Source organism: Scylla paramamosain, chromosome 7, assembly GCF_035594125.1.
Source record: "Scylla paramamosain isolate STU-SP2022 chromosome 7, ASM3559412v1, whole genome shotgun sequence".
In the NCBI taxonomy this organism is placed as follows: Eukaryota; Metazoa; Arthropoda; class Malacostraca; order Decapoda; family Portunidae; genus Scylla; species Scylla paramamosain.
This window is the reverse complement of record NC_087157.1, coordinates 18,603,831-18,614,756: the sequence shown is the minus strand read 5'-3', so window position 1 is coordinate 18,614,756 and position 10,926 is coordinate 18,603,831. Positions and strand designations below refer to the sequence as shown.

The 10,926-nt window shown below is 40.9% G+C and overlaps 1 protein-coding gene and 1 long non-coding RNA gene across 5 annotated transcripts in view; both read left to right on the top strand.

Moving 5' to 3' along the window:
• LOC135102167 (uncharacterized) overlaps window positions 1–10,926 on the top strand; it is a 167,079-nt gene that overhangs the window by 42,675 nt on the left and 113,478 nt on the right. The window lies entirely within an intron of this gene.
• Window positions 3,966–6,956, top strand: LOC135102168 (uncharacterized). Its single transcript, XR_010269565.1, has 2 exons — window positions 3,966–4,381; window positions 4,460–6,956. It is a non-coding gene; the product is annotated as an uncharacterized LOC135102168 (long non-coding RNA).

Below are 10,926 nucleotides of genomic sequence, written 5' to 3'. Positions count from 1 at the left end.
ACTACTATTTACATTTCTTACAACTCAAAATTTCTTACTCGCATTCATCTTCAAATCATTCAAAGTTATTAAGTGTTACCTTATATTTCTTGAACATATTCACTGATCAGCGCAGTCATCGTGCAAAACACAGACAATATGAAATGCTCAAACACAACAAATATTCAGTCGGCGCCATTAATGTTCAGTTACAAAAACACACGTGATATCTGCAACACATCACTTACTATAAACATTCCATGACTGAGTAAATCTTCGTACATCATACACACCTGTCATAACAAACATAAAACATCAGTTAAACATCCTGCTCCTCCTTTAATAAGATCATTGATTTATAGACTGCATTACGCTTTCAAACTGCACTTACTTTCAAGTTATTCCGTCCATCTCGACCCCTCTCTGGTCAGACCCTGTGGAACCTCTGGGTCTGTGTCTGCTACTCTCCGCAACTCTCCGCTACTGAATTATTCCACCCACCTTCCAATCTGAAAAAAAAAATCTCACCTTGTACAACTCACTTGTACGTCCTCATTTTGAATACAATGTAAAGTTTTTGTCATCCTGTTATAAAAGGAATATTGAGAGATTATAAAAAAAAAACAATACGAAATAGAGTAACGAAAATTACTCGAAGGCTTCGCAATAAACCCTACAAGGAACGCCTTAAAGAACGAGATCTATTCTCCCTCTCCAAACGCAGGCTAAGAGGGGATCTGATATTGCTTTACTAAACTTTTAAGGCTTTCACAAATATCAGACCGGAATTCTTCCTAAGATTCAACATGTCTAATATTACAAGAAACAATAGCAAATAATAGGTAAGCGATTTCAAACAAATGAAGCCAAACATTTTACTTCAATCGTGTCATAAATATGTTGAATTGTGTTCCATCAAGCGTCGTTAACTCAGGCACTGTTCACTCATTGAAAACCTGTCTTGACAAGTATGTAGACACTAATTCCCGGTTGTCATTGTTCATGTCTGAATAACGAACACGTTCACTCCGTACTGTCCGTGCTGGCATGTAGATTGTATGTGGTCGAAGTAGTCCTCCTGTCTTTCTTTAGTTTCCTCTCACACTCCATGTTGTTTTTTCTGTACAACATGGTACCATTTTTCATGTGACCCTTGCCTGGAGGGATTGGGGGTGGGGGATGGAAGGACCCTTCTTCTGTGCTATCCTTTCTCTACCACTAATAGAGTAGAATAGTTACCCAAACAGACTTACAAGGACCTCTTGGTCTGTTACTGTTTGGACTTCTTTTGTATTCGTTTGGTTCCTCTTTCTGTGCTATCCTGTTTGTCTCTTCCACTAGTTAGCGTAGAGTAGTTACCCAAACAGCCCAGTAAAGACCTCAGGAACTTTTGCTGTTTGGGCTTTGTTTTTATTCTTCTCCTCCTCCTCCTCCTCCTCCTCCTCCTCCTCCTCCTCCTCCTCCTCCTCCTTCTCTCATCACATGATGAACAATTAGCTGTGAGGGGCATTGAAAACTCAAGGACCCAATCAGTGACTGTCATAGGGATTTGAGGTACCAGGGGTCACTGCTGCAGGAGTGCGGCGCTCCTTTACGAGAAGTGCACTCTTATAGGAGTCGCATGGTAGCCGGAGCCTGATTGACTGATGCCTCTCTTGAAAGCGCCAGGCACAGTATAGAGAACCCAGCAAGCCCACTTTTGTTACACTTTTTTTTTTTTTTCAATTTTCCGCGCATGACGTCACGTTGTCGGAGATCAGGACAGCCAGATTCGCCTTTTTTAGGCCAAAACATAATTTTTGGCTTTTTTCATGCATTTGGTCTAAGGATATCTAGTTTGCCATGAATTACATTATTATAATTATTATTTTTTTTTTTTAATATGTTGCTTATATATGCTCCATTTGGCCATAACAAGTTTATTTAATATGGTAAGTTTGTTCACCGCCACCTAAGACAAAACTTTTTTTTTTCAAGTTGTCGAGTGCACGTATGTTTTCCTTTATTTTCCTTTTGTTACCATGGTTATCCTTGCAGTTTTTCCCATTTTCTCTTATTGCTATTGAATAACAATAAGGGAAAATTGGACAAATCAACTGGGTGATGATGCTGATGACGCGCGAGTCCACGGCTGAACTCTGGCGTGTTTTTTTTTTTTTTTTTTTCAAGCGGCTGATGTAATTTAAGGCTTCCTATCAACAGCTACCTGTGTTCATGAACAAGCCAGGAGTACGTTGATAGTGTGCTGTCTATGGTAGTACCGTATATTTTGTTATGATGAGTCATTGGTAAACTCGTTTTCCATCCCCCAAAAGCGATCGTTCTGGTTGTTTATATTTATGTCGAGTGGGAAAGAAAAATGTCTAGAGCAGTGTGATTGAACTGTAGGCCCGCGCGCCAGTTCATTTAGTGTGGCCAGCGTGCACTCATTGATTAATTTTATATGAGGAAAAAAATACTTAAATGATATTCAGCAAAGGTCAAGTGTGTGGAATAATAACGATTAGCTTGTTATGACATTGCTGCTACAATAACATAATGCCTGCAGAGCGAAAGTCCTTCCCCATGGTTATGAAGTAGGGACGTAGGTATATGGTACACGTCATGAACACGGCCACTTCTTTGTGCCAAGAACGTTTTCATAATGTGTTGTTAGTATTTTTGCATTCACTCCTGAACCCACCAATCTCAGTTAGTGTACATTGCATTGGGGTCAGGTTTCAGATGAGGCGAAAATCAAGTTGTATGGTAATAAATAAATTCTACAAAACAAATAGATTCAGTACATAAGTAACAGAAAAAAAAAACAGTAGGAAATATAGATGTAAATGCCAATGACACCGTGCAGAGCATAAAGAATAAAAAACAAGGTCTCCATCGTTACAAATACTGAACTATTAAAACTTACAGCTTACAAGATACGACGCGGAAATAAAAGGACACAAACCAGCTACACTACAATGATGGTGCCGATGACGATGATGACGGTAATAATAATAATTTTAATGATAATAATAATAGTAATAATAATAATTAATAATATATAATAATAATAATAATAATAATAATAATAATAATAATAATAATAACAACAACAACAACAACAGTACCACTTCACTACGTTTCGCCTCAAGCGGGGAGCAGGGGTGGGAGGGGCACAGGTCTTTCTTCTTTTTCATGCAGTTTTCTTTTTTATACCTATGAAGCATAAACACACTTCCAGCCTCCGCTGGTCCCCCCTACCCTCTCTCTCTTAATCCTTCCCGACGCCGCCCTTCCTCCCAGTCGGAAGCTTTCATCCTGCTGATAGGTAGTAAAGCCTGTGTGAAGAAGTGAGTGCTTCACCAACTTTTTTCAGTGACATAATTTGATTGATGTCTATGTTGAGAGTGGACGTGAATTACGAATAAAGCAATCCGTGGTTCTCTGGGCTGAGTCATTCTCGTGCTGCAGGATGGACAGGTGTAATGGTGTGTTGTTATTGTTGTTGTTGTCGGTGGTGGTGGTGGTGGTGCAGCACAGGGGAGGGTTCCAGAAGGCTGCTCCATAACCAAGGAATTCCTGCCTCTGTAAAGTTCTCTGATCTTACCTACTGCTATTTGTACTCCACGACATACTCCCACAAGTCAACAGTTATCTAATTATCACTGTGGGATGAACGTTCACATTAGAATGAGCAGCAGTTTTTCTTATTGAACTTTTGGTGCTGCATGAACACAGGAAGGGAAATGATGTGTTCAAATATATCTTGTTTACCGTTGGGGTTTCATGGCGTAGTGACAGTCTTGGGAACCCAGTGTGTGTGGGATGCCAGCGGTCATATCCCATACAAAATACAATAAATAAATAACGTTATGAAAATAATTCACATCATAATTCTTTAATACATACTGGCGTGAACATAAGGTGGTTAAATAGAGCAACTTTACAAAAAAGATGGGGAAGATGGGGAAATAGACCAACTTTAAAAAAAAGAAAAAGGGCCCTCGTGGCCCAGTGGGTAGAGTGATGCACTTTGAGTTTGGCGTGAGGGAAGTGAGGGGCGCGTAGGTTCGAACCCCCCTCTCGGAACTCACAAAAACCTTGAAAGAGCATCCCTCCATCACCATGTGTGATGGAACTGCCCACGGGGAGGAGGGGAGGTGAGTGCGCAGCACCTCCCTATCCCTCCCCAGGGGAGGAAGGCACCGCCTTACCGGCCCCCGGGAGAGCAAGGGAGGTGAGTGCACAGCGCTTCCCTTCTCTCCCCTACCTAACCCTGGCAAGTCTACGGACTACCAGGCAAAAAATAATAAAAATAAAAAAAAATAAAAAAAAAACAAAAAAAATAAAAAAATAAATAAATAAAGATAAGTGCATAGCACTTCTCTTCTCTCCACCTAACAGAATAAAAAATATAAAGGTGAGTGCATAGCACTTCCCTTCTCTTCCAACCTACCAGGCAAAAGATAGAAAAAAAAAAAATAAATAAAGAATTAAGGTGAGTGCATAGCACTTCCCTTGTCTCCGGCAAAAGATAGAAAAGAAAAAATAAAGAATTAAGGTGAGTGCATAGCACTTCCCTTGTCTCCTAACCTACCACGCAAAAAAAAAAAAAAAAAATAAATAAATAAAATAAAATAAATAAATAAATAAAGATAAATAAATAAATAAATAAAAATAAATAAAAACCTCCTTACCACCTCGGACCTCGGGAGAGCAAGGGAGGTGAGTGCACAGCACTTCCCTTCTCTCCCCAAGTCTACGGACTGCCAGACCAAAAAGAATAAAATATATATAGGTATAAAAAATAATAAAAGTAATAAAAAAAAGATAAATGAAAAAATAAGTAAATAAAACAAAAACAATAAAACTCCTACTCCCCCCTCAATAAAACTGACTGAGTCTGGCAATCAACAATAAATAATAAAAATAAAACAATACCAACTGACTGACCCTGACAACCCCAAAGACCACCACCCACCTGGGAAGCACGGGAGGTGAGTGTGCAGCACCTCCCTACCCTTCCCAGTCTCCCAGTTTGACTTTGACCACCAATCTGACTCATCCTACCAACTCCAAAGAGCAACTCCAACTGTACAGACCACCACCACCACCACCCTTCTGATCTCGGCAAGGTGAGTGCGTAGCACTTCCCTGGACTGACCCTGACTGACTGACCCTGGCAACTCCAAAAACAACCAACCTGACTGACTTACAGATATGTAATCACCTAACTGACTGGCCCTGGGGAGCATGGGAGGTGAGTGTGCAGCACCTCCCTACACTTCCCAGTCTCCCAGTTTGACCTGACTCATCCTGGCAACTTCAAAGAACAACTCCAAATGTACAGACCAACAGTACCTCCTACTCTGTGTCCCACTCTGACCCTGATCCATACATCCCTACATCCTACCCTGTCCTGGCTAGGTGAGTGCGTAGCACTTCCCTACCACCTGCCTTACTGACCCTGGCAACCATAAAAACAACCAACCTGACTGACCTACAAATCTTACTGTAATCTGGCAACAGACCACCAAACTGACTGACTCTGGGGAGCATGGGAGGTGAGTGTGCAGCACCTCCCTACCCTTCCCAGTCTCCCAGTTTGGCTTTGACCACCAATGTGACTCATCCTACCAACTCCAAATGTACAGACCACCACCACCACCCCTCTGATCTTGGCAAGGTGAGTGCGTAGCACTTCCCTTGACTGAGTGGGCCTGACTGACTGACCCCCGCAACTTCAAAAACAACCAATCTGACAAATGTTACAAATGTAACCTGGGGAGCATGGGAGGTGAGTGTGCAGCACCTCCCTACCCTTCCCTACCCTTCCCAAAATAAATGAAAAATAAAAAAATAAATAAAAACAAAAATAAATAAAGTAAAAACAATAAAACTCCTACTTCCCCCTCAATAAAATGACTGAGTCTGGCAATCAACAATAAATAATAAAAATAAAACAATACCAACCTGACTGACCCTGACAACTCCAAAGACCACCACCCCACCTGGGAAGCACGGGAGGTGAGTGTGCAGCACCTCCCTACCCTTCCCAGCCTTCTAGTTTGACTTTGATCCCCAATCTGACTCATCCTAGGAACTCTAATTGTACCGACCACCACCAGTACTCCCCACCCTGGCAACTGATCCTGGCAAGGTGAGTGCGTAGCACTTCCCGTGACTCATCCTGGCAACTCCAAAGACCCACCATCCTGACCGCCCCTGGGAAGCACGGGAGGTGAGTGTGCAGCACCTCCCTACACTTCCCAGTCTCCCAGTTTGACTTTGACCACCAATGTGACTCATCCTACCAACTCCAAATGTACACACCACCACCACCACCCCTCTGATCTTGGCAAGGTGAGTGCGTAGCACTACCCTTGACTGACGGGGCCTGACTGACTGATCCCGGCAACTCCAAAAACAACCAACCTGACTGATGTTACAAATGTAACCTGGGGAGCATGGGAGGTGAGTGTGCAGCACCTCCCTACCCTTCCCAGTCTTCCACCAACCTGACTTGCATTATGACTGGGGAGCAAGGGAGGTGAGTGTGCAGTACTCCTACTATCCCCACTCTGAATACCCTATCACCAACCAATTCAGACCACCAAAATGTGTTAGAAGAACAAGAACAGGAAGCAACGCCATCAGAGGAAGAAGAAGCAGCAGCAGCAGCATTACCGCCATCAGAGGAAGAAAACAAGAAAAAGAAGCAAAGAAAAAGAATTACCACCACTGTTATCGGAGGAAGAAACAGCAGCGTCACCGCCATCAGAGGAAGAAACATATATATGTAAACTACGACTGGTCAAACTTTCTGTGGCACCAGGCTAAGTTCGACCTGTGATGGGCTGTGTTTAGCGACGCCTTGAGATGAGAGGGAAAAAAGTTCCAGGGGTTCATGAAAGGAAAGTACGCTAACAGGGGACTGATTGTGAAAGTGCCAGGCAAGGCTGCTGCTTCAGACATCCACACTTCAACTTCAACTATGCATGCGAGAATGTTGCTGTATTCTTCCTCCTATTCCTCCTTTTTTTCTTCCGCAGAAGACTGTCTTATTACTCCGTCCAAAGGCGGCAGTTCTTGTATAAGACTTGCAAACCTGTGTCCACTCATCCCAACTATCCAGAAATATATCTAATCTTCTAAAGGTCTGGCATCACGTGTTCAAGAGATTTATGTGTATTTTTTTATTTTATTTATGGTGGTGGTGGTGGTGGTGAAGGTGTAAATCTAGAATGAGAGTGAGCGTCTTTGTGTTTCCTCCACCGGGACGAAGAAAGAGAACAGGGATTCCTCATACTCCAGGAATTGCCTTTGTTTCCAGAAAACATTGAATAGTAAAGAAAAATTATTATTTGCTAGTTTTATCAAACTTTCTGTGGCACCAGGCTAAGTTTGACCTGTGATGGGCTGTGTTTAGAGATATCGCAATTTTTCACACTTGAGAGTATATTTCACTCTTATAATGAACGTACAAACTACAGCAGGAAACCAAAATAATGCCAAAAATGGAAGCATGGATTAAAGGATGCCAAATGTATAAAGACATTAATAGTTTTAAATACCGAAGGAAAGACGGTAATTGTCTTTCTTGCTACACATTTATATTTAACAAGTGAAGACAGACGTAGGTTGAAAACCAGCCCGGGAAGGAATGTCTGGCGCGTGGCGCTCCTCAAGGCGTCTTGCCTCGCCGGCACAACAATACATAAAGGACTGAGATGTGAATTAACACTGAAAGAACACTGGCCGGTGAGGTGCTCCTGCAGGGCCGAGGTGGACAGGTGTTTGTCCAGGATGCCTCGTGTTACTTCTCACCGCGTGTTTTATCTGTTGGAGATTATTACACTTAATATGCTGCTGTTGCTGCTGCTGCTGCTGCTGGTGCTGCTGAAGCTGGTGCTGCTGCTGCTGTTGCCCTCGCTGATCTTGCTGCTCTTGTTGGTATTGCTGCTTTTACTTCCTTCAACAATAACTACCAGAACAACTGCTTCTGCTGCTGCTGCTGCTGCTACTACTACTACTACTACTACTACTACTACTACTACTACTACTACTACTACTACTACTACTACTACTGCTGCTGCTGCTGCTGCTGCTGCTGCTGCTGCTGCTGCTGCTGCCGCTGCCGCTGCCGTTGTTGCTGTTGCTAATGTTGTTGTTGCTGCTGCTGTTACTGCTGCTGCTGCTGCTGTTGCTGCTGCCGGTGCTACTGCTGCTGCTGCTACCGCTGCTACTGCTGCGGCTGCTGCTGCTGTTGCTGCTGCTGCTGTTGCTGCTGCTGCTGCTGCTGCTGCTGCTGCTGGTGCTAAACTTTACAAAAGTCACCACTGCTGTTTTTGCCATCGTTCGTGCTGTGCCTCTAATCGTCGTCGTCCTCGTTCTCATCGTCGTCGTCGTAACAGTAGCATCGCCTGTCAGAGTAAAAAGACTATATATATATATATATATATATATATATATATATATATATATATATATATATATATATATATATATATATATATATATATATATATATATATATATATATATATATATAGGTAATAGTAGTTGATAACTTTGTGATATATAAATGTTGTATAGCAACGCGTTTCACGAGTTTGCAATTACAATTAGGATCATTTACTTTATTTCAACTTATATTCAATTCCTTTATAGTGAATGACAGTAATACATAACTTCAAAACAATGTTATCCAAGAATACTCTTGAGTTCATTTCGCACTATTTTTCTGTTACAGTTTTGTGTACATGCATTTTTTTTTTTTTTATCATAGGAAATGGAAATTTCTCTGCTAATATAAATATTACATATTACAAACACTAAAACGTGCACAACACCCACGACTCTGGGTATTGCAAATGTTTAATTTTTTTTTGAATTTACAAGCGCATTTATAGTAATGTGATAAATAAACTGCTGGTATATATATATATATATATATATATATATATATATATATATATATATATATATATATATATATATATATATATATATATATATATATATATATATATATATATATATATATATATATATATATATTCAACGGTATTGCAGAATGCTCAAGCCTATAGTTTATAGACATAATGATTTTATCTCATCATCCTGTTGCCAGCTGCATCACGCACTCAAAGACGATATCCAAGATTCCTGGTCAGAGCTCCAGTGTCATCTACTTTCAGACTCCCCAAGATTTAGTGAATACCTCGAGTACTGACATGTCACGATCACACGTGGATATGGATACTTGGGCAGTGTGTGAGCTTTCAGTGCCTTCATGGGAGATCATATATAAGAGAGAGAGAGAGAGAGAGAGAGAGAGAGAGAGAGAGAGAGAGAGAGAGAGAGAGAGAGAGAGAGAGAGAGAGAGAGAGAGCACTGCTAATAATTAGTTGGGTAACGCACAACATGCCTGGCGTCAGCGGGGATCAGGTGCCAGAACAGGAGAGAGTGGGAGGCTGGGAGTAGTTTCCTTTGCAAGAAGACATTCTGATACACGTAATGAATTGCAGGTTTAGGTATTTATAGAAAGTGCAGTCGTTATCTCCTCGTTATCTCTACTTTGCCGTGGAAACTCTCTCTCTCTCTCTCTCTCTCTCTCTCTCTCTCTCTCTCTCTCTCTCTCTCTCTCTCTCTCTCTCTCTCTCTCTCTCTCTCTCTCTCTCTCTCTCTCTCTCTCTCTCTCTCTCTCTCTCTCTGTACCTGCCTTGGACAGTAAGCAATTAGTTGTTCTAGTGGCGGTGTTCCTGAAATAGAAATACTGAAAAGCACACTCCATCTTTTAATACCCAATTAGCGTGGCTTCCTGATGGGAGGTACGGTAGAGCACGCTTTCGTTTGTAAGCCAAGGGAAAGTAAGCGTCTTTCCTCCTCAGACCCTCACTAGCGCCAGGATTAGCTGTGTGCCGGGGAGTGCTGGTGAGCCGTGAGTAATGTTCACTCTTAGATACACGTGCAATGTAATGTATCTCCCTGTCATTATTTTTGTTTATTATTTATTATTATTTATTATGTTTATTATATTGATACTTGTTTTTGTCTTTTTCCTTCCTTCCTTCCTTCCTTCCTTCCTTCCTTCCTTCCTTCCTTCCTTCCTTCCTTCCTTCCTGCCTCCCTGAGTGCCTGCCTGCCTGCCTTCCGTCACCCTTATATTCCTGTTTTTAATTTTTTATATATATATATATATATATATATATATATATATATATATATATATATATATATATATATATATATATATATATATATATATATATACGAGTATATATATATATATATATATATATATATATATATATATATATATATATATATATATATATATATATATATATATATATATATATATATATATATATATATATATATATATATATATCTCTCTCTCTCTCTCTCTCTCTCTCTCTCTCTCTCTCTCTCTCTCTCTCTCTCTCTCTCTCTCTCTCTCTCTCTCTCTCTCTCTCTCTCTCTCGGTGCAAAACACAGACAATATGAAATGCTCAAACACAACAAATATTCAGTCGGCGCCATTAATGTTCAGTTACAAAAACACACGTGATATCTGCAACACATCACTTACTATAAACATTCCATGACTGAGTAAATCTTCGTACATCATACACACCTGTCATAACAAACATAAAACATCAGTTAAACATCCTGCTCCTCCTTTAATAAGATCATTGATTTATAGACTGCATTACGCTTTCAAACTGCACTTACTTTCAAGTTATTCCGTCCATCTCGACCCCTCTCTGGTCAGGCCCTCTGGAACCTCTGGGTCTGTGTCTGCTACTCTCCGCAACTCTCCACTACTGAATTATTCCACTGTTACACGCTATAATATACAGTCGTTTGGGACTGCCTGTTTCTCTCAAAAAACTATCGTAATTTTCATAACATTTTACGTATCTACTATTCACATTGCTCATCTATGCATGTGATCCG